General features: G+C 43.7%; 2 pseudogenes; both read left to right on the top strand.

The window, feature by feature from the left end:
• The first annotated feature begins 12363 nt into the window (after positions 1-12363).
• Positions 12364-12482, top strand: LOC113031285 (5S ribosomal RNA; annotated as a pseudogene).
• Positions 12483-21394: 8912 nt separating this feature from the next.
• LOC113031275 (5S ribosomal RNA) lies at positions 21395-21513 on the top strand (annotated as a pseudogene).
• The last annotated feature ends 459 nt before the right edge of the window (positions 21514-21972 follow it).

Raw genomic sequence — 21972 nt, 5'->3', positions numbered from 1 at the left:
AGTTAATATTTTCAAAAGAAGATGCCACCAAGGACCAGACATTAACCAAGCTATCCAGCCTTGTGGCTCATCTACTCCTGGTGCAATTCATTATGTATTTCTGCAAGTAAACAACTGAATGTCAACAGTCGAACAAGAAGAATCATCATTCTCAAAAATCATTTGTCACTACAATCCAACTGTATACAGACATAGGCATTTAAACGCATCAGTTGACTTCATTGTTTGTCCGTGTGGCTCTCAGCTAGCTTCAAAGCTGCAGCCTGGTCAACACCCTTCTTTATGACTCCTATCAACCCCCCAAATCTTCTCACTGTAGGCATCCTGTGGGGGTTAGAGTCAACTGGTGAATTATCTGCATTTACAACTCTTCTCCTGTCCTGTTGTCACCACAGAAAAAGCTTTGTAAAGGAAATTGGATCAAGCTGTTTTGATCTTCTTGGCTCAAAACCTCAAGTGTTTATGATGTAAATGTAGACAAAAGGCTTCTCTGTTTACATCCTTCTTACAGAAGACAAAAGAATAGGTGATGTTGCACAAATTCCATGATAAATCTCCAACTTGGACTAATCCATTGTCCTTCATACACATAGGCAATTGGCCTGTTTCCAGTTCGTTTAACTGTTCAATGTCCTGCAACAAGTCATATTCTTTGAGTCAGTACTGTCTGTCGTACCAGAGCAGTTCATCTTACCAGCTACTGGTGAATCAACCTTCCATTCAGGTTCCGAGCAGTTGAAAAGTCAGCAGTGTCCCTGGATGTGTTGCTAAAGCAACCAAACAAACTGTCTCGCTCTCAGTGATGCTATATGGCCACAGTCCAGAAGAATGTGTAGCCAGTGGCACAAGCATAACCATTGGTCTCGTTCTTTATGTGAGCGGTTGTGTTCATAAACTGCCACCAGTAGTTGTTGAAAACCCATGCGGGTACTGGGTGTGGTTTGCTCTGTTCCAGTGCGCTCCCTGTCATCCCACTCAGGGTCCACAGGCTCAAGAAGATGCACAGCACATTCCCAGCCATTCTGATGAGTACCTGTGGCTCAGTTGGTTTCTTCACCGGATTGAGACGAGGGGCCCTGGAGGCTTTCCCCCCCTTTATACCCGGTCTTCCTGCCACTTGCTCCGAGCTGGCCTGGATGTGTGTCACCTTCTTGCAGTACGCTTGATGTATCCAAGTGTTTCTTCCAGCAATCTTCACTGCTGTGGTCGTTGTCAGGAGCACCCGATAGGGACCTCTCCACTGCGGACTGGACCAGCACTTCCTCTCCATGGCCTTATCAACATCCAATCTCCAGACATCAGATTCTGCTCCTGCAGAGAAACAGAATCATCTGGCAGATCATTTGTTCTCATGACTTCTTTACTTTTAAACATTTCAAGCATCTAATCTGCTAATATGCTTTCTCTTCTGCTTTTCTATCATCACTACAGAAGAACTCTAAATGCTCTAACATATGTAATCTCAAAGAGTCAGACCATTCTCTGTTGGAGGAATCCTCATGTATATCTTAAGTAATTCTATACAGTCTAACCATGTCCTGTCTGTCTTCCTAAGTCTTAACTTTACTGTTCTATTAGTTCTCTCTGCCTGCAAAAAGTTTTTTTTTAAAAAAGTATTTAAATAATCCTAAAGTATAAACTACTTCTAGAGTGAGTATAATGACTGCTCATCTCCCTCCTGTTGAGACATGGCATGGCCCATGGCTCAAAATAGCAGCAGTCTTAATAATAATAATGGATACTTTATTGATCCCCATGGGGAAATTACTTGTTTTTCTCTGCATTTGACCCATTCACTCAGTGAAGCAGTGGGCAGCCCACTAAGCAGGCGCCCGGGGAGCAGTGTGTAGGGACGGTACCTTGCTCAGGGGTACCTCAGGGTAGCCGTTAAGTGGATTCGAACCGCCGACCTTCCGATCATGGGGCGACCACTTTACCTACTGAGCTATCCCTGCCCCTGTCTTATACAAATTATTAGGCAGTATTGGTTTATCACACAGATAATAAACACCATCCTGCTAGCTTGCTCCCTCTGTAAGTCACAACTGTTTTCCTGCTGTAGGTGAGTGGCCCTACATGTCTGCTGATGTTGCACTGCTAAAATGTTAACACCATGTTTAACTAAAGCTGCCTCTTTTGCGATCTTATCTGCAGAAACTTTCCCTAATGCAACTTGATCTTGCCCTCGCATGTGTGCTGCACAATTACAAACGGCAATTCCACTGGTTAATAACACTGCCTCCAGCAGATTTTGCAAGAGTTTGGTGCGTTCTACAGGTTTCCCTGTAGAGGTTGTCACACCTCGTCTCACTCACTGCACTACAAGGAAATGTACAGTAGCAAATACACACTGGCTCTCAGTGTATATTGTCTCTCTACAGCTTGACACACTTCCGTTAAAGCTAGCATCTCTGCTGCTCAAGCAAATATGAAGCATGCTAGTTGTCCTACATAGATAACTCTCAAATTCAAATTCAAATTCAAATTCAAATTTTATTTGTCACGTACACAGTCATACACAGTACGATATGTAGTGAAATGCTTGGACAACTGCTCGTGACCTAAAGAAAACAAAAAAGGAAAAGGCTATGAATAAGATAGGAAATAAATATGAAAAATTAAAAAGGGTAAATTTAACTAGGAAGGAATAAAATATAAATTAAGGTTAAAAATGAAATAACTGTACAACACAAATTAGAATGAAGGGTAAATTTAACTGGGAAGAATAAGATAAAATATATAAATTAAAGTTGAAAATAAAATAACTGTACAACAAAATACACAATACACAATATAGAACTATATAAGAATGTATGAAGAAATCTAAATATAAATAAATATATACACAATAACAGCAGCTGTACAAGTATTAACTGGAAATGAAGAATATAGTGACCAGTGTTGTGCAAAAACAAAGTCCAGAAAGTCCAGTGTGTGTGTAAGAACCATATGTGTGGGTCAGTACTGTGTGGTGGTGTGATTGAGAGACCGTATCGCCTGCGGGAAGAAGCTCCTCCTCAGTCTCTCTGTGTTGGTCTTCAGGGAGCGGAATCGCTTTCCTGACCTCAACAGAGAGAACAGTCTGTTGTTGGGATGGCTGAGGTCCTTCACGATCTTCCTGGCCTTGGTCCAGCACCGCCAACTCTCTCACTGTCTGCTACAGTAAAACCTGTTCTAGTCTGTCCCTCTGCTGTTGTAAAACTCAAATCATCAACAAACCAAACCTTTCCCTCAACGAGTGGCACAGCTATTAAGTCATCCCTCGGCTTACACTTCTTCTCCTCGCGCTCTCTACTCTCATGAGAAGTGCCCTCTTCTTTCGTTGGCAAAAAGGGTTGACAGATTCAGAATTGTGCACCACTTTATGGTAATATGTATGGTTGTGAGAGAAACAGTAACATTAAAGACAAGTGTCTTGTAGGTGACAGAAATGTAAGTTTAGTCTGCAGTAGTAAACATCTACCTCGTGTGGAACTAACACTGTCAAAAGGTGAAATAAACTATTGAAACATTGTACAGCTTAAGCTGCTGCACATACTGATCTCACGCATGGAGGTAAAGCACGAGCAACTAGAGCTAATCTTTTAGGATAGTAAGTTACTGGCTTCACTTGTGGAAAAAGTGCTGTTAGTTATTTTACAGTCACCTGGCATTTGTGCTGTTCACAGAACCACAAGTTCATCGCTGGACCTCCTCTGCGCTGTCACTTTTTGGAGCTTGGCACGCTCCCTCATGTTCCATTTTCCAACGCTGCTGAAGATTTTAAGGCAGAGCACGTCGTACCCCTTAGTTGTCTTCCTTAACGTCAACGTCGTAATTCTTTCATCTTATTTAAGATTTTGCTGTGCAAAGTCTCCTCGTGATGATCTCCTCGTGACAATCCTTTGGAAGCCCAGTAGCACAGCTCTCTGTGCTGAAGGTGATCTCCGATCCTCCTGAAGACTCTCTCCAGGCCTCAGCTTCCATCTTGTGGGCGATCCTCTCAGTCACTCCTTCTCCAAATTAAAAAATGACACTCCTCTCGCCACACGGCTTTCGCCACGTGTCAACTCCCCAATGAGACATGCACAAGAATGTTGCACATTCTCTCTAAAACAATCTCCAGGGTTTGTCCCTTGGAGCAGCTTCACTCCAAGCTGTAACCCTGTGTAAAAGCATTAGTCAGCACTTAAATGTTTAGCTTGTTTAGCTCCCAGCTCCACCCTGAGCCTGTATCCTAGAAGACAAAGTCTTAAAGTTAAAACAACTTCACATTTGCAACTAACTATAGATCATAAGAGTAATAAAGTATTCAGCGTCACAGAGACAAGTATCATTGCAGGTTTATTCTAAACTCATTAAACTCCTACTTTTTCCCATAATTTGTTCCAAATTGTTTAACATCTCAATGTCATTCCACATTGTAATCAGTGACTTCCCTTAAGTTTGTCACTCACCATGAGCCCAACAGTGTGGTCAGATAATGAGCTCCATGTAACTATTCTGTAACCACTGCACATCTGTTCAATTATCACTTGTCTGTCTGTGCTGAATCCTTTACAAGCACTCTTAAAGAAAAACAAACATTAGCCAAACACGCGGTTCATCCTGGTTGTCAGGTGTCGGCCATCCAGATTCCAGAGGAGCTATGAAAAGTTGTAAAGTTAACACTCGCTGTGGAAAAGTAACAATGGTCTCATCACAGTATGTCTGAAATGGTATTAATTTCTCCCCTGTAACATTCACATTTTCTCCAACATTCTCTCAACAACACAGTGTAATTTCACCATCAACATATAGCCTGTAACTACAGTTCTCTTCATACAAAATCTCAGTAATCCTGTGGTAGAAAAACATCATTAAGTTGTGTCCTGCTGTAAATCACATGATCAAAGCACATGATTAGCCATCTGCTGTAAAAAGAAATGTAAATGTTAGCGCTGCGCAGGTTGTTACGGTTCGGCGATCTCCCCCCCCCCCCCCCCTTGTAAATAGTTTGGCGCCTTGTGTTGTGATGTAAATAAATATCATATTTTGCTTTAAAGACAATAGTGGTCGATACTTTCGTTTTGGGATTATTTTTGTGGTAGCTCGTATTAGTTTTTTTTTATGAGTTCGCCCTCCCTAAGAGCAGTGAGCTTGGGGGCCCTTTTTTTCCCTTTTTCCTATTTTTCCTGAGTTGCACGCCGGTTGCCTAGGCCGGGGTGTAACATATGGGGGCTCGTCCAGTCGCTGGGGGGTCCGAGGACCGCTTAAGCCATCCGCCGTCGCTGGAGGGTCCGAGGGAGGGACCGCTTCAGCCGTCTGTCTTCGCTGGAGGATCCGGGGGACTGCTCCAGCCTTCATCCGCCGTCGCTGGAGGGTCCGAGGGACCGCTCCAGCCTTCATCCGCCGTCGCTGGAGGGTCCGGGGAACCGCTCCAGCCTTCGTTTGTCTTCGCTGGAGGATCCGAGGGACCGCTCCAGCCTTCATCTGCCGTCGCTGGAGGGTCCGGGGAACCGCTCCAGCCTTCGTTTGTCTTCGCTGGAGGATCCGTGGGACCGCTCCAGCCTTCTGCAGCTGGTGGGCTGCGTGTCCGTGTTTGCAGCTGGTGGGCTGCGTGTCCGTGTTTGCAGCTGGTGGGCTGCGTGTCCGTGTTTGCAGCTGGTCTGTCTTCGCTGGAGGACCCGTGGGACCGCTCCAGCCTTTCGTCTGTCTTCACTGGAGGATCCGAGGGCCCGCTCCAGTTTTCCGTTTCCACTGGAGGACCCGTCCAGCCATCAGCGTCGCCGGCGGGACGGCGGCCGGTGCCATATGGGCTGGACATGGAACGAACATTTTTCGTTGGGGTTGTATGTTTTAAATGATTGTTTTTTTTGGGTGGGGGGGTATGTTATGGTTCGGTGTTGGCAGTGTATTGTTTTAGGCGTTTTGGTTTGGCGTGACTGTTATGTGTTTCCTGTTTTACTTTGAAAGTCTGTGTTATCTTGGTGTGTTCAGTTTACGTTTCCTTGTCTCGTCAGGTCTAATTTGCCCCAGCTGTGTTTCCCTCCTGTGATCCATTCCCTAATTGCTCCCTCTATGTATTTAAGCCCGGTGTTTCTGTATGTCATGGTCGCGATCTTCCCCCCCCCTTGTAAATAGTTTGGCGCCTTGTGTTGTGATGTAAATAAATATCATATTTTGCTTTAAAGACAATAGTGGTCGATACTTTCGTTTTGGGATTATTTTTGTGGTAGCTCGTATTAGTTTTTTTTTTATGAGTTCGCCCTCCCTAAGAGCAGTGAGCTTGGGGGCCCTTTTTTTCCCTTTTTCCTATTTTTCCTGAGTTGCACGCCGGTTGCCTAGGCCGGGGTGTAACAAGGTGTATACACTCTTTCTCACAGTAATCTCTGTGAGCAACACAAGGTAGTGAATGGTACCTGGTAAATTCACAGACACAGAAAATTTAAACTAAAAAGGTTAAATTTTCAAAGTTCACATAGTCATGTGACCCAAGTTTCCTCCTGTGGTCTCCTTCTGCTCCTGCAACAGAGACACACACAGAGATACATCCACACCTTTGTCAGGTGGGGGTTAACTTCACACAATGGTGTTAAGTCAGTCAGTCTTGTCAGCTTTTGTCAGTCAGTCAGTTCCCCATTTATTTTAAAATTCTTACTTCATTCACTCAGTGATTTCTTCTTTTGCTAATTGTGGAAATTATCGTCGCATTCGTTTCCACACTCAGCAAAACGACGTCATTTCAAAAAGAAAAAATAATTTAGACTGGATTTCCTCGTTGAATCCTTTTGGACAGGAACTTGTTTCCTAATTGTCTCAATAAGTGGCTTTCTCCTGAGCCCATTTTAATTTTGGAGAAGCTCACTTTGCAACAGTTTTCTCAACGACGCTTTGGTTCTAATCATCCAGATCTTCTCAAACATGGATCATCAAACAAAACTTTCAGTGCACCATGAAAGTAACAAAATAAAAGAAAGAAAATAAAGGAAAGCAAAGGAAAGAAAGGCCTTGTTTAAGTCATGACACGTGTTCTTCATGCCAGGGGGATAAATCGTAACAACCCAATTGGCAGGCTCAACTTAATAACAAAAGACAAATCAACAGCCAGTTTAATCTCAAACATTCATCCAAATCAGCCATACACACAACACACAGCATAACCCTCCTGTCTCAGCACATAATACGTTTCTTCTCATGTAACTAATTGTGTGCCATGGTAAAACGTCTTCACACACCAGAAACTCAAAATCAGCTCACTCAGCTCACTCATTTAAGACCTCTCATCAGCATTCTGTTTTCTCCTCTATGATGCAACCATCTGTCTTCCTATAATATTCAGTCCACTAGTCTATGTATCACTTTCATCTTACTAGTGACTTGGACAAGATGACAAACAGAATCTCATGCTTAAGATGCTGTCTGGTCTTCACGAGTATCATTTACTGTGTATGTGCATGTAGGGTTAGTATAGTTAATGCATTTTCTGTATGTTTTTGTGTTCCTCTCTCATCACACTTTCATTATTCTCATCACTGCTTAAACAACACACATCTCTCTCTCTGTTTTTTTTTTTTTTAACTGTACTTTTCTCCAAAACAGAAAATAGCATTACAGCTGTTTCAGGCTGAGAAACACCAAACACTCTTCATGCTATCATTCATCCACACAACTATTTTATTTCTTTTTGTCCACTGGGCAGGTGATCTGCAGAATCACGTCTGCCCCAGCTGGATACCTTTTCACACACACCATGACGTCAAACATGCTCACACTCACGGAATGGATCAGGAGAAAAACTTTCTTCATCTTCACACTCTGGGACAGAAACACCATATTTTTTTTTTGTGTTGTGTCGGGGATGGATATGTGGTTGTAACGTTTGTGTTCACTAATCTTACTTTCTGTTTCCTGCCCTGCCTAATCTGTCTTGGACTCAATGCTGCTCCTAATGTCTCTCCATACTCAGCCTTTAATTTCTCCTCCACCTCTGCCTCTGCTCTCTCACGCTCTTCTCTGGCTCTTCTTCTTTCTGCTAACATTCTTGCTCTTCCTAATGCTTTTCTACGGTGTTGTTCTAAAGTAGTTGCAGTGGATTGAGCTGTGGTTTCATCCTCAGGTTTCACAACTACTGCTTGCAATATTGCTCTTTTAACATTCTGTGCTTCTCTTCTCTTTTGAGCCTGCTCCAGCCACAACTTAGCAACTGCTAACTGCAATTCCTTCCTCTGCTTCGCTTTCCCTGTTTTACCTGCTACACTTACAGCTATTCTTTCTACAAGCATTTTACCTTTAACTTCCACTGATGTCCCTTCAAATCCATATTTTTCACGCCAACAACCTACATACTGCGTGCTGCCCGGTGAAAATTTCTCCATAAATTTTACATCCCCTTCTAAGGCAGACTTACACATTTTATTCCCCATTATGACAATTCTTTTAAGTTTACGGCAGGTAACACCTTACTCCAAAACCCAGGCTACGTGTACACAACAGGTCACAGAATTCCGTTAACACCGCTTTAGGTTTCCTTCTGTGCTGCTGGCACTCACACACGCATACGCTCATTCACACTCTTTTTAAGGCCTATAATCCCCCTTACCGCGGCGAGCTCTTTCCTCCTTAACATTGGTGGAGAAACCATTCACTCAACGTCCTTAACTGTGGAGTCCCTTTTTATTTTATAGAGCTCTATCCTTCTTTCGGTGGAGAAACCGTCCTTGCCCTCCTTCTATTCGGTGGAGAAACCGACTTAACCCTCCTTAAATAAATCAAAAAAGATTAAAACAAAAACACTGGCGGAGAAACCAGGCAGCTTGCGTCTACACGCACAGCTTGCGCGCTCACGTACCTGCTTTCACGCACGGGCACGTAGCCGCTCTCTAAGGCCTTCTGTACTCACTGTTTGTTTACGTTCATGGGAAGAGTCTCTGAATCCCATCAATTGTCATCCATCCCGAGGGGAGGTCAGGCGCAAACTTCCCGGCCTGGTAACAAAGCAAAGTGAAACACCAGGGCTTTACGTCAATCACCCCAGACATTGCGGTGGCGTCCTCTCCCTCTCCTCGGTGGATGCAATATGTTAGGCTCCGGCTCCGAAGGACCAAATAAATGTTGGGTCTGTGTTTCCACAAGCCCCGCTAATTCTAGAGACTTATTCATCATGAAGAAAACAAGACAGTCGATCGATCGATTATTTGCGCAAGGGAGGCCTCGTCTGTGTCCACCACGAAAATGACCCCCAGATCTGACTTCCTCCTGCTACCTTTTATTGAGAGACAGTTCACACAAAACACGTCAGAACAAAGCCACGCCCCCTTGGTTCTAAGAGAAAGCATTTTATGTATATGTGTGAACTTCCTTAAGAATGTGTGTGTGTGTGTGTGTGTGTTAGACCTCCTGCTGACTAAAGGGTCGTAAACGCAGGAAGCCTACATCAAAAGAAGCAGATCTTCCAGATAGGATGTATCTGCAATAAAACATTACAGCCCCCCACCAGAACCTCGAGGATCTGGGGGGAAGGACAGTGGAGTTTCATCAGTTAAAACACTGTACAAATGGTAAACATAAAAATGACAAACATCTAACAATTCAACTCTAACAGTTTTCATTATGTGAATAACTGGAAAATTTTAGCTCAAACAGCTGCAAAACCTGTTTGCCCAGCATGGGGATATTGAATTCTATAAGATAAAGCCATAAATATGTGAGTCTGAGTCGTCTATCAAAAGTTACAGCTAATTTATATGAAGTTGTACAAAAACGCTTTCTTTCGCCAAGACAGTGCGTTTGTCACTGTTACATGCATTTGAATGGGGAACTGGCCCGAAACAAAGTAGAGGTTTTCATTATGTGAATAACTTGAAAATCTTAGCTCAAACAGCTGCAAAACCTGTTTCCTCAACACGGGAATATTGAATTCTATAAGATAAAGCCATAAATATTTATTTGAAGAGTTTCAGTCAGGTTTCAGAGCTCATCACAGCACAGAAAAAGCTTTAGTGAAGGTTACAAATGATCTTCTTATGGCCTCTGACAGTGGACTCATCTCTGTGCTTGTCCTGCTAGACCTTAGTGCAGCATTCAATACTGTCGACCATAATATCCTATTAGAGCGATTAGAACATGCTGTAGGTATTACAGGTACTGCACTGCAGTGGTTTGTATCATATCTATCTAATAGACTGCAATTTGTTTATGTAAATGGAGAGTCCTCTTCACACACTGAGGTTAATTATGGAGTTCCACAGGGTTCAGTGCTAGGACCAATTCTGTTTACATTATACATGCTTCCCTTAGGCAGTATCATTAGAAGACATAGCATACATTTTCACTGCTATGCAGATGACACCCAGCTCTATCTGTCCATGAAGCCAGATAACACACACCAATTAGTTAAACTGCAGGAATGTCTTAAAGACATAAAGACCTGGATGGCCGCTAACTTTCTGCTTCTTAATTCAGATAAAACTGAGGTTATTGTACTCGGCCCTGAAAAGCTTAGAAATATGGTATCTAACCAGATTCTTACTCTGGATGGCATTACCTTGGCCTCCAGTAACGCTGTGAGGAACCTTGGAGTCGTTTTCGACCAGGACATGTCCTTCAATGCACATATTAAACAAATATGTAAGACTGCGTTCTTCCATTTGCGCAACATCTCTAAAATTAGAAATATCCTGTCTCAGAGTGACGCTGAAAAACTAGTTCATGCATTTATTACTTCCAGGCTGGACTACTGTAATTCATTATTATCAGGATGTCCAAAAAACTCACTGAAAAGCCTTCAGCTAATCCAAAATGCTGCAGCAAGAGTACTGACAGGGACTAGAAAGAGAGAGCATATTTCTCCTGTTTTGGCTTCCCTTCATTGGCTTCCTGTTAAATCCAGAATTGAATTCAAAATCCTGCTCCTCACATACAAGGTCTTAAATAATCAGGCCCCATCTTATCAAAATGACCTTGTAGTACCATATCACCCTATTAGAGCACTTCGCTCTCGCTCTGCAGGCCTACTTGTTGTTCCTAGAGTATTTAAAAGTAGAATGGGAGGGAGAGCCTTCAGTTTTCAGGCCCCTCTTCTGTGGAACCAGCTTCCAGTTTGGATTCAGGAGACAGACACTATCTCTACTTTCAAGATTAGGCTTAAAACTTTCCTTTTTGCTAAAGCATATAGTTAGGGCTGGACCAGGTGACCCTGAATCCTCCCTTAGTTATGCTGCAATAGACATAGGCTTGCGGGGGATTCCCATGATGCATTGAGTTTTTCCTTTCCAGTCACCTTTCTCGCTCACTATGTATTAACAGACCTCTCTGCATTGAATCATATCTGTTATATCAAGGCGCTTCATAGATACAGAGAAAAGCCCAACAATCATATGACCCCCAATGAGCAAGCACTTTGGCGACAGTGGGAAGGAAAAACTCCCTTTTAACAGGAAGAAACCTCCGGCAGAACCAGGCTCAGGGAGGGGCGGGGCCATCTGCTGCGACCGGTTGGGGTGAGAGAAGGAAGACAGGATAAAAGACATGCTGTGGAAGAGAGACAGAGGTTAATAACAGATATGATTCAATGCAGAGAGGTCTGTTAATACATAGTGAGTGAGAAAGGTGACTGGAAAGGAAAAACTCAACGCATCATGGGAATCCCCCGGCAGCCTACGTCTATTGCAGCATAACTAAGGGAGGATTCAGGGTCACCTGGTCCAGCCCTAACTATATGCTTTAGCAAAAAGGAAAGTTTTAAGCCTAATCTTAAAAGTAGAGATAGTTTCTGTCTCCCGAATCCAAACTGGAAGCTGGTTCCACAGAAGAGGGGCCTGAAAACTGAAGGCTCTCCCTCCCATTCTACTTTTAAATACTCTAGGAACGACAAGTAGGCCTACAAAGCGAGAGCGAAGTGCTCTAATAGGGTGATATGGTACTACAAGGTCATTAAGATAAGATGGGGCCTGATTATTTAAGACCTTGTATGTGAGGAGCAGGATTTTGAATTCAATTCTGGACTTAACAGGAAGCCAGTGAAGGGAAGCCAAAACAGGAGGAGGATATTTCTAGAAATGAGAGCTGCTCCATCCAAAGTGGGATGGATGCCGTCTCTCCTAACAAGACCAGGTTTCCTCCAGAAGGTTTGCCAATTATCTATGATGCCCACATCGTTTCTGGGACACCACTCAGACAGCCAGCAATTTAAGGAGAACATGCGGCTAAACATGTCACTCCTGGTCTGATTGGGGAGGGCACCAGAGAAAACTACAGAGTCCGACATTGTTTTAGCAAAGTTGCACACCGATTCAATATTGAACACCAATTCAATATTGAATTGTAGGGTTGTGTTCGGAACTTCAGGTACTGGCCACCTCATCACTTGATTCCATAAATTGACACATTGTGCTGGTGCAAGCAGCTTACGGCCATACCACCCTGAGCACACCCGACTTCGTTTGACCTCGGAAGCTAAGCAGGGCTGGTCTTAGTTAGTACTTGGATGGGAGGTTGCCAGGGAATACCAGGTGCTGTAAGCCTTTGCTTTTCATGTCATTGCACTGCTTTTGATCCAGAGAAGGGGGTTATTGAAAGACCCAAAGCAGCTGCCCATTAATGAGGGCACATTAACAACGGCCTGTGGCTCTGGCTGAGGCCACCTACACCTCACCAGGGCCTGTGCTGGTGCATGAGGCCACCTACACCACACCAGGGCCTGTGGCTCTGGCTTGGGCCTGTGGCTCTGGCTTAGGCCACCTACACCACACCAGGGCCTGTGGCTCTGGCCGAGGCCATCTACACGAAACAAGGACCTTAGTTGCTGGGTGAGGCCAAATTACACAACATAAGGGCCTGTGGCTCTGGCTGAGGCCACCTACACCTCACCAGGGCCTCTGCTTCTGGCCGAGGTCATCTATACAACCCCAGGGCCTGAGTTGCCGGCTAAGGTCACCTATACCACACCAGGGCCTGTGCTGCTGGCTTTGTTGAACTACACCACACCAGGCCCTGTGCTGGTGCATGAGGCCATCTATACAACACCAGGCCCTGTTCTGTTGGTTGAGGCCACCTACACCACACCAGGGCCTGTGCTTCTGGCCGAGGTCATCTATACCACACCAGGGCCTGTGGCTCTGGATGAGGCCAACTACACCACACCAGGCCCTGTGCTGGTGCATGAGGCCATCTTCACCACACCAGGGCCTGTGGCTCTGGCTGAGGCCATCTACACCACACCACGGCCTTAGTTGTTGGGTGAGGAAAATTACACAACATCAGGGCCTGTGCCTCTTGCTTAGGCCACCTACACCACACCAGGCCCTGTGCTGGTGCCTGAGCCCATCTTCAAAAATCCAGAGCCTGTGCTGCTGGTTTAATGCTTATCTGAGTCTTTGGGTTAGGGTATTAGGCAAGTATGCAGGTACCGTTAACTCTGTAGTTCAATTGTAGGGTTGTGTTCGAAACTTCAGGTATTAGATTATTCTGTTATTATAGGTTACCTTATATATGTAATCAAAGTAGTTGAATTAGAATACTGCTGTAGATCATATTATACCCTTTAATATAGAGCGTGTGATCTGTATGTAGTTTAGTTCTCATTATACTTTTGAGTTAACAGAACATATTCACATATTAGTTCATTAGATAAATGTGCATCACTCTGTATCCTTGATCTGCTGGGAATGTGTTACACTGTTTTCTTGACATGCTCTATTGTTGAATCATAAAAAGAAGGTTGTAAGCAGGAGACTTGGTGTCTAAGACAGGGGAGATAGACCACATTCCATACCCCCACCTTACAGAAAGCAGAGAAACAACTGCCGAGGTCATAACTTAGGCGCCGTAAGGGAGAAAAGAATGTGAATGTTTAGGCTTTTACGACTAGGTGGGGGCCGCTAGGAGCTATAAGAGGCTGTGTAACCCGTCACCATTTTGAGACTGCTGTGACCCTCTTCAGGCATGTCTCCCCATCATGATGGTTCTAAATGCTCTTTGTGTTGAATTGTATGGAAATAAATGATTGTTAATTGAGCATTTATACACCGAGTATTGTCCTTCCTTCAGCCCAAATATCAAAAGAATTGGGAGATTTCAACAACTTGGTGCCTGGTGACCCGGATCTTTGGTGTGCTGAGGAGGGGCAGATTTGGCCTTTGGTGAGATCTTGGGGCGAGGTGAACAGAGGACCGGTCCAAATATAAAAAGGTAAGCACAGCCTGTTGTATTATAAATACCAAATGTGCATATTGGGCTTTCCAAATTAATCTGTTCACTGAGTTACACGTATTTTCACATTAAATTTGTCGGTGTCTGGTTTTTGGCGCAAGATACTAACAACATAAGTTGAGGCTGAATTCCAGTGTGTTAAGTAAACTGCTTCTACCGAGATACTAATAAGACACTACGTTGGACTAGTTGCAGTAAACTGCTTCTACCGAGATACTAATAAGATACTACGTTGGACTAGTTGCAGCCCACTTTACCTTCCACATTTAACTTTGTCTAAGACTGGCTTCTGTAGCAATAATACATTAGAATCTCTTGGAGACGCGGCCATAAGTCCAGTACATTGAGTAGAGGTTTTGAAGTTGGTTATGATGTCGGTTTGAGTCTTCGTTGATGCGGCCATGAAATTAGTATAGAAATAAGGAAAAGCAGCTGCTGGCTTACGGTGCGGTTGAACGCTGGCAACGTGTAAAAGCGAAACACGTCCGTAGGTTTTGGTTTATGATACGGCCGTGTTCTGGTGGTGCGGCCGTGGGTACAGCAGCGATTGGTGCTGATTTCAGTACATTGAATAGAGGTTTGACGGTGATTTGTGGTGTCGGTTTTTGCCTCGAGGGCTGCGGTCATAAATAATAAGTAAAATTTTACTTGCCATGAAATAAAGGTAAAGCAGAACCTGGCTTATGGTGTCGGTTTTGAGCCTCGGGGACGAGTGTCACTTTTATGATGCGATTTTGCCCCGTGGTGGCGGTCATAAGCGCAGAGAAAGGGGTATTTTGGTCTATGGTGCAGTTGTGCTTCAAAGAGTTCTAACAGTTGAGCTCAGAGTTTTCTGTGTAAAGTTCCGCTGATGAAGAGTGCTGTGTGTGTGTAAGGCGCGCTCTGGGTGTGTGTGTGAGGCGCACTTTGGGTGTGTTGTCTGTGTGTGAAGCGTGAAACACAGTCACAGTGACGGTTGATGTGTTTGAATAGGAGGACATTAGTGCGAAGAAAATGCTTTAAGATCAAAGGTTGACGCCTAGTGTACCTGTGGAAACTAATTTTGTTCAAGGAGTGGCGCCCCTCCTGGTCGTGGACGCGTGGCCAGGACCAGCGGCGTCTGGATGCTAAGGTGGCAACTTGGGAACTGAGGACTCCCGCATAGCTACAGAATAACACTGGAACGGCCGTGTAATCACGGGTTCACATTTATTCTGGAATAGAACAAGAGAATGCTTTTACATCTAAGGTTGAGTTCTATCATAGGTGAAATATAAAAAGGTTGAATTCCTCGTTTCAGTGGTTGAAATTGTTGTGTGCCTGTCCCCTGACGAGTGTGAAATTAAATAAAGAGGGAATTTGGAGCCACATAGAGATAGACGGGCATAATTGGGTGTATTACTCTGTGGTGTAATAAATATAAAAAATAAAAATAAAAAAGAGAGATAGTAAGAGGTGTGTAGTGGAGACTTATGGAGGAGTAGAGAGAGGAATGTGTTGGGAGACTGGCGTGCAGTTTATGCTGTCAAGGTAGGCGTGTTGCCTGCTTATCTGTGTAACAGTGATGAAAATTTAATTAAATAAATCTCTTAGTGTGTCAATACAGGAAGCTGCGGACCTGGACCAACTGCCCCCACAAGCACAGCGGCCGAAGCAAAATTATAAGTAATGGGAACCACACCCAGCACGAATCAGCAGCTGTGAAATAGACAGCAGAGAGGAGAGAATTAGAGGAGAAATTAAGAGAATTTTTAACACATAAAATTGGGGCCAACAGACTTGTGGAGGTTTGGAAGGCGTCCGGAGCATCACAACAAAAGGTGAAACAAAAACACACACAAGCAGAGAAATGTGAGAGAAAGGCTCCTTTTTAGGTAACGCCTACTTTGAGAAAAAATTAAAATTAACCTGCCTGCCTACAAATGCACACACACGCAATGAAGAAACAGCTTACATTCATGAACACGTGAAGATTTTCCAGCAAGGCTAACGCAGCGAAACTTACCAGACACCTGTTGTTAAAGGATAAATACATTACTGACAAATAAACTCTCTGGGTTGCAGGACAATAATTTAACTTCAAAGAAAAAAAGACACTGGTCTGACCAACCAGTGAAGACACGACAAATCTAGTGGTAAAAAGATCCAAATTGTGACACGTTTTCTGTTGATTGATTAACACAAGTGATTACTGAATGAAAGAAAATTCTCTTTTGTGAGTTTAAACATGATCTTACGAATTTGAACAGGTGCATGTTGTCCTGTCAACTTGGTGGGTTAGGAGATGATTATATCGGGAGAGAAAAAAAAAAGGGGGGGAGAGAAGGCTGACACAGGGCCTGGTCCCGGTGGTTCTCCCCTCTCGTTGTAATACAGCCAACACAACATCATTTTCCTGTTTGTTTGCTTTTGTTTTTTGTCTGTTTTTTTTTTTCTCTGTATATTTAATTACAGGCTGCTTTGCCGGCCCTGAAAGCCGAGGCTGACTGGACTCCTGCTCTCCCCTATACGTGACACTGACCAAATGCTGCAACAACTGGACCCACAACAACAACCTGAAAAAGTCAACAGTGCTGCAGGAATGCGATCTCATGCAGCAGAGACGGAGAGCACTAAACCTAAGGCCCATTTCACTACACGGGGGAAAATTCCCAGACTGCGTCAGCTGACAGAGCTGTGACGAGACGCCCGCCAAGCCCGAAGGAAAAGTAAGGCCGAGCAAAAGAATGCTGACCTTGATAACTCTGCATTTACACTGTGCAGGACAGTGATGGACCAATACGGAGGATCGGGCAGCAAAAAGGGCGTGGCCGGGACAGGAGGAGTAACTGAGGACAGAAGGCACCTCAGAATGGACAAAAAACACAGGAGAAGATGCAGGTTTCACCTGCGGTGAGCATGGACACTGGAGAAAGGACCGCCCCAATTGGGGTCAGAACCAGGACGGACTGAACTTTGAGCCGCAGCAGCAGCAGCAATGGTCGCAAACAGACTGAAAAGGAGGAGGGCAGGACCCCAGGGCATGCTTCAGGCCGTGGTTTACCCAGAACACCAGAACAGGAAAGTGATGAACATAAACACCCACACAAACACACACGTCTACACACACAGATTCAGAATAAAGTGAAATACACACATACACACACACACACACATATTGGAATGCTGATTCACTGAGAAGTGATCCGCACACACACACACACGCTGATGCAATGAAGAATGCTTTGCTAACAAATGCTTATGCTGATATGCAAAATGCTGCACACAAACATCCCAATGCATAATTTTTACGAGGAGCCATTGATTACCATTGATTACTTAGAATGTGTTATATGTCACCCAGAGGGCATTTATGTAGATTTTAGGAATAAGGTCTAAAACGGTTTGGTTATGAAAATAATGTCTGTGCGTGATGTCTGTTTATGCCTCAAGGCCTTGACTGAATTCTTTGCTGTGCTTCACACAGCCCTGATGAGGAACAGTGGCGCAGAGTGAAAAATGATGAATTAATAGTGTAAGTTTAGGTTGGAGTACGGCATTTTCTGTGATTGAGATTTAATTCAAGGAGGAACAAAGGGTGTTACGGCACCTGAGGTTCTCATTCCCACACAATATTGTCCCAGCAGGAAGCAAAACGTTCCTGTGAATTTCTGGCTGATTTTTTGGTTTTGTTTAGCGCTAGCTTGATGTTATCAGTGAGCTTTGGCTTGTGTTCTTTCTCGTAAGTGAGAGAGGGATAGTTTTATGCTTGGACATGTCTGCAACGGGCCCTAGTTTGTGTTATTTTAGTAGTATTTTGTTGGTTACGTCTGTTTTCGTTTTTGTTACAGTGCACTGAGATAAGAAAATCTGAGAGGTGTGATCCACCGGTGGTGATATGTTGATATTTTGTGAGTCCATGATTGAACAATCAGCTCTTTAAACCAGGCCTGAAAGATTGAGATTTAAAGCGCTATAAAATATTATTACTGTAAACAGTTGCAAAGTGTGCTTCTCCATGATTGTAATTGGCTTGGGAGAAATTCACTTATATGTGACACTGATCATATGAGAAGTCCTGAGTTTAAAAGGATTGCAGTGAGTCAATCCAGAACAAAAGAACAAAGAGTTGTTTCCTTTTAAAATGATGACGTCATCTTGCTGGTGATGGAGGCTCGAATAGGTCGCGCGTGAGACTCCATTATCAGCAACATCTGGTATGAATGTGTGTGGATGAAGGCATGTGAATGGACTGTGATGGACTGACGACTAAAAGTTTTGACTGACTTGATACTGAGACAAAGACTGTACCAACTTTAGGATTAGTAAATGCCGATACACAATTCATCCAGCCGGCAAGAGAAGGGTGGATGCTTCGCTTTGTTTCGTTTTTGCAGGAGCAGGAGGATAAGAGAGACTGGAGGAGGAGACTGTAGCTTCACATAAGTATGAACTGCAGACTTGACACTTTGGTTGCTAATTCTGAGTTACTGATGTTTGCATTAAGAAAACTGTGCTATATTAGCTGTGTTTTGATTAAGGTATCATGTTATATTATTGGGAATGCCAAATGCTACAGTGGAGAAAACTTTTGATATCACTCATGACTGGAATATGTTACTATTGTATTGTATTGTATGTATTCTAATTTTTGCCTCATAACTTTTGCACTGTCCACTTCCTGCTGTGACAAAACAAATTTCCCACGTGTGGGACTAATAAAGGTTATCTTATCTTATCTTATCTATTAACCATAGCAGGCCACTGTAAAAAGTCAATAAAATTTTATAGAGGAAAATCGCCAAAACTTTAACAATATCTATGAATGACTTGCCACATTCGAAATAGAGATATGCAAAAACAAACATTGGTCCACGTGATTTAGGTTCTCGCTTGAAATAGTAAGTTATTAAAAGTAGAATATAATCGACAGGGACATTTGATAGGATGTGGTACTGCAAAAGAACAAGAGCAAAGTAAAGAAAGAAAACCTGTTGTGTTTAGTTTTGATAAATTCAAATTAAAATGTACCATTACACTCAGAGGATCAAGATGAAATAAAACATATGCAAAATTGGTATGAAGTACATGACTGATAACTCTTCTGTCCTGAGCTTTTGTTTCTATAGTTCCCACTTGACCATACCAACAGTTTTCACACCAAAGGAGGGTAATTGCGAATATTTGTGGGAGGAATATTACTAAAAGAGGGAAAGCTAAGCCCTGAGGGGATGATAACGCCATAACTTTTACTTATGATAAAAATTCTTCAAATTTTGACAAGCATAAAATTTTCCAAAACTTAGAGACAGAACAGAGTTCTTAATTTTATAGCTCCAATGAATTGACACATGGGAGTGTGTCAAAAAGGGGGAGTTGAGTCCAAACATCAAACAATGGTTTTATGAACATCTTATGACGTTATTTGTGTGTTTAATAATTTAGCTATGGTAAAACTTAAGCTTATAATGTGTTAGACTTAGAAATGGTTTATTAATTTTTGATTTCTTTTACACACACATAGATTATGATTAGAATAAGTCCCTGGGTCAAAGAGTCCTGAACATAATATTTGAAACCAAATTTGAATCATTAGAACAACAATAGATAACAATATTAGATTATCAAGGCTAGGGAGAGAGGTGTTTTGGTTTTCTGTCTCTTGCAGATAAAGGAACAGACACCAGACGGGGACATGGAGATATGCGGACCCTTCACAGCAGAGACAGATGTAGGGACTGCCGAGACATCAACTGGGGTCAAGTGTCATGGCGTTTGGGCTCCTGGAGAAGATGGATCCCAGAAACACAGCAATAACCATGAAGGGGTTGGCGAAAACCAGGAACACCAGACCAACGAGGTTCGAGAGGCTCTTGGCAAAAAGGGGGACACGGCGGTGATCCCAAAACACACAGATCTTTGTTTGAAATCGGGGCAGAATAATCCCCAGAACTGTGCAATGACTAAAGGGTGGTCTAACCCCGGAGGTCGAAGAAAGAGGCTGAGAATCACCCAACTGGAAGACACTGGTAGCTGCAGCAATAAAAATAAAGGTTAAAAGCTCCTTAGACAGAGGTTCTAGTCTAAGTACATTTGAAAGGTATAAGGTGGCATTAAAATGGGAGTGGAAAACTGGAGCACCAAAATAAAGTTGTGGGAGAATTGGGGAGTGATGGGAGTGTCATCTGTAACTGCTGTTATGGTTGTAAATCTAACTTTGCTTGCATCTGAACTGCGTGAACACAGAGGTCATCCCACATATGGTCCACCCGTTAAAGGGGGACAGAGGGCCTCAGGACCAAGAAGAACTGGACCTTGCAATGCTGGAGTGTACGTTATAAGTGATCTCTTTTTAAGAGATCAAAAGGGGGAATTATTAGATTATTCTGTTATTATAGGTTACCTTATATATGTAATCAAAGTAGTTGAATTAGAATACTGCTGTAGATCATATTATACCCTTTAATATAGAGCGTGTGATCTGTATGTAGTTTAGTTCTCATTATACTTTTGAGTTAACAGAACATATTCACATATTAGTTCATTAGATAAATGTGCATCACTCTGTATCCTTGATCTGCTGGGAATGTGTTACACTGTTTTCTTGACATGCTCTATTGTTGAATCATAAAAAGAAGGTTGTAAGCAGGAGACTTGGTGTCTAAGACAGGGGAGATAGACCACATTCCATACCCCCACCTTACAGAAAGCAGAGAAACAACTGCCGAGGTCATAACTTAGACGCCGTAAGGGAGAAAAGAATGTGAATGTTTAGGCTTTTACAACTAGGTGGGGGCCGCTAGGAGCTATAAGAGGCTGTGTAACCCGTCACCATTTTGAGACTGCTGTGACCCTCTTCAGGCATGTCTCCCCATCATGATGGTTCTAAATGCTCTTTGTGTTGAATTGTATGGAAATAAATGATTGTTGATTGAGCATTTATACACCGAGTATTGTCCTTCCTTCAGCCCAAAGATCAAAAGAATTGGGAGATTTCAACACCATCTTCACCACACCAGGGCCTGTGGCTCTGGCCGAGCCCAACTTCACCACACCAGGCCCTGTGCTGGTGCCTGAGCCCATCTTCAAAAAGCCAGAGCCTGTGCTGCTGGTTTAATGCTTATCTGAGTCTTTGGGTTAGGGTATTAGGCAAGTATGCAGGTACCGTTAACTCTGTAGTTCAATTGTAGGGTTGTGTTCGAAACTTCAGGTACTGGCCACCTCATCACTTGATTCCATAAATTGACACATTGTGCTGGCACCAGCAGCTTACAGCCATACCACCCTGAGCACGCCTGACTTCGTCTGACCTCGGAAGCTACGCAGGGCTTGTCTTGGTTAGTACTTGGATGGGAGACTGCCTGGGAATACCAGGTGCTGTAAGCCTTTACTTTTCATGTCATTGAACTGCTTTTGATCCAGAGAAGGGGCGTATTGAAAGACTCAAAGCAGCTGCCCATTAATGAGGGCACATTAACGACGGCCTGTGGCTCTGGCTGAGGCCACCTACACCTCACCAGGGCCTGTGCTTCTGGCCGAGGTCATCTATACAACCCCAGGGCCTGATTTGCCGGCTAAGGTCACCTACACCAAACCAGGGCCTGTACTGCTGGCTGAGGCCAACTACACCACACCAGGCCCTGTGCTGGTGCATGAGGCCATCTTCACTACACCAGGGCCTGTGCTGGTGGTCGAGGCCTTTTTCACCACACCAGGGCCTGTGGCTCTGGCTGAGGCCATCTACACCACACCTGGGCCTTAGTTGCCGGCTTAGGCCACCTACACAACACCAGGGCCTGTGGCTCTGGCTGAGGCCATCTACATCACACCAGGGCCTGAGTTCCC

The sequence above is a fragment of the Astatotilapia calliptera genome, chromosome 10, assembly GCF_964374335.1.
Source record: "Astatotilapia calliptera chromosome 10, fAstCal68.1, whole genome shotgun sequence".
Classification (NCBI taxonomy): domain Eukaryota; kingdom Metazoa; phylum Chordata; class Actinopteri; order Cichliformes; family Cichlidae; genus Astatotilapia; species Astatotilapia calliptera.
This window is presented reverse-complemented; position numbering and strand designations above follow the sequence as displayed.